The sequence below is a fragment of the Melozone crissalis genome, unplaced genomic scaffold (assembly GCF_028551555.1).
Source record: "Melozone crissalis strain CALT ecotype California unplaced genomic scaffold, PUWL_Pcris_2 ptg000039l_1, whole genome shotgun sequence".
Taxonomy (NCBI): Eukaryota; Metazoa; Chordata; class Aves; order Passeriformes; family Passerellidae; genus Melozone; species Melozone crissalis.
Window position 1 is genome coordinate 5,648,846 of NW_026535817.1, and position 2,695 is coordinate 5,651,540.

Consider the following 2,695-nt stretch of genomic DNA (forward strand, 5'->3'; position numbering starts at 1 on the left):
CACCCAGCTTGTCTGGCTGTGGAACAAGAAAAGGCAGCTTGCCCAACATCCCTTGGGACAATCAGATCAGTGTTTGTCCCCAGGCTTGCACATGAAAATACATGTATGTGTTAGAGCTTCTGCTGCACTGAGCCATAGCTGGAAGTTGTTGGCTCTGAGTTTCTCTGCTCTTCACTCAGTGCAGCTGTAGCATTAGCTGCTCCTCCTGCTTGTATCTTAATTTCCTACTGCTGCAAGAAAGGTAACTTTTGAAGGGAGAGTAGTTTTCTATCTGCTCTGACTTACTAGCCCAAGTGCAGTCTTCTCCTTTCCCTTGCTTTTAGGAATTCAGTGAAGCTTAATCCCAGTGAAATTACATGTAGTTCTGCTGCTGGAGTTTCAAAATTGCTTTAGGAGGGCAATGTTTAAAATTTAACTTTGAGGATTAGCTGAACAACAGGAGGAGTACAGGGTGAGGTTTGCTTTGAAGCACCATAGTGGTAACTCTGAAGGATACAAAACTTGTCCCATGGCAGCAGAACATTGCATAGACTTAATGTCTAGTGGATTTAAATTAACCTCATCCATCCTACATACAAAGTCACTAGTGATCTAAAGCTGACAACCTAAAAAAAGTGCTTTAAAGCACACTGTAGCTTTCATATTTATAAAAAGTTGACACACATAATTTAGCATAACATCAGATCCATCCAAACTTCAGTGCAATTATAAAAACTTGATGGAGGCGTTCAACCTTGGAACATTTGTGTCAATCTCTTGGTCAAAACTCACTGTTGGGTAAAATGACAGGCACCTTGATGCTGTGGTAAATTTTGTTTAAGCAACATGAGGGTCTTGATGGAAGAATGTCTCATCTTCAGAAACAAAATACATTTCTAGTTTAATATATTACTTGTTTTCTTAAGGCTAGACTTGATGTTAAATTAGTTTTAGTCATCATTTGTTTTGACACTTCTACCTCATTTTGTACACCACTTCCCAAAAATGCTTCATTTTGGCAGTAGATGTATTTTCAAACCTCCTTGGTTTAAGCAGAAAAAAGAAAATACCATGTTGTTACTTGATCTGAACATTTTGAATTTCCAGTAAGGACTACAGAATTATCTCACATGCTTGTACTTGTTTGTATCTTTTTATTGAGCTAGATCTACTTTTCCTTGACTAAGGCTTAAATTTTCTATTATCTGAGTTGGACACAGCATATAAAATCAGTTTGGCACTCTGCTATGGATGCTGTTGCACTTGAAATTTCTCAGTGCTGAGCTATTTTCTAACTTTTTTTTTTCTTCCTGCAGAATCAGTTCGATTTTACTGTTTTTGCTGTAAAGGGCAGGGAGCAGTTAAACCTTTCATAGGTTTTGTTTGAGCCTCTTCGACAAAATTCTGTTTGACAACACAGCAAGAGTTTGTGAGGTTTTATTTCCTCTAGGAAGAGGTACTGTTCCTGTGTATGGAATAGTACAAAAGATTTGGTTATTTATTCCTTTCACCCTAAAAATCAGCAATGATGAAACTCTGGCCTTGCAGGCTGGCTTACAGATGGAAGGCAAATCCTTCTCCTGGCTTTTAATTGATGGTTAAAGGTGAATGTTTCTTAACAGGTGCTCACAGCTTGGGTTTAAGCTTGCTTTGACACAACCTGTGTGCCAGGTGAAGGGTTGTTTACCTGAAATCCCAAAAGCACAGAGGCTGAGGGCAGCAGAGAAGAAAACTCCTGAGGTGACAGATCAAGCCTGGTGTAGCTGTGGGATTTGTCAGATCCTTGGCCACTCTGCAGTGTCCTCTCCCAGGGAGTGTCATTTGTCACCTCAGCAGTGCCTGAAGCAGAGGCTGCCATGAATACAAACTCCTCTCCATCCACTCCAGTGCTTTATCTGCCACAGAAATCTCAATCCCTGCTAAAACACAGACAGGCTGCTGCTGCTCAGTGTAGGAAAACGTGATCTGCTCTCCAACAGCAACAAGAGCCAGCTTGAATCTTCCATTTTAAAAAGCTGTTTAGAATCCAGTGTTTTGAGCATGACAAAAATCTGGGTATAGGCAGGGTAACGCTTTGAAGTGTTTGTATGGTTATTTGTTAACAGAAGAAATAAAGACAAACCTGAAAATTCTTCAGCAAGCACATGGGAGAATTTTTAGACAAAGTCCAAGACTTGCAAAGTGCTCAGTTACAGATCACTGTCCTAAGACATAATTAAGGTTGGAATAAATGGACCTTATGGGATGTTGGATCCACAAACTCCATCAGTTCCTGAACCAGCCAGTGAAACCATCAGCAGTGCAAGGATTGTTGTTTCCACTGTCTGCAAGGAATGAGAAGGAAGATTCAAGCCTGTGGGAAGTAAAAGGGGCATTCCTGAGAGGCAGCCAGAGCTGTGGATGGATGAGGTGGTGGTTTTGTCTAGCTCACTAAAGGGACAGCAGGTGAAATATTCACTCTCCTTGCCTTGCCCCATGTTAATCATTCACCTGGCATATTTTTGACAAATACCCAATCATATGACAAAAATAAATCAATATTCTTCTCTGGGTTCTTTTGAAGAAAGCTGGCTTGCATTCCAAGAAGCACTTTTGCCTTTAGCAGGCAACACCTCAGTGCAGCAGAAATTCCCATGCAAATCTACAGCCTTCCACTCTTTCAAGCTGTTTTTCTTCACACTTTTAGGGGGAAAAAAAAACTTGATATGCAACACTG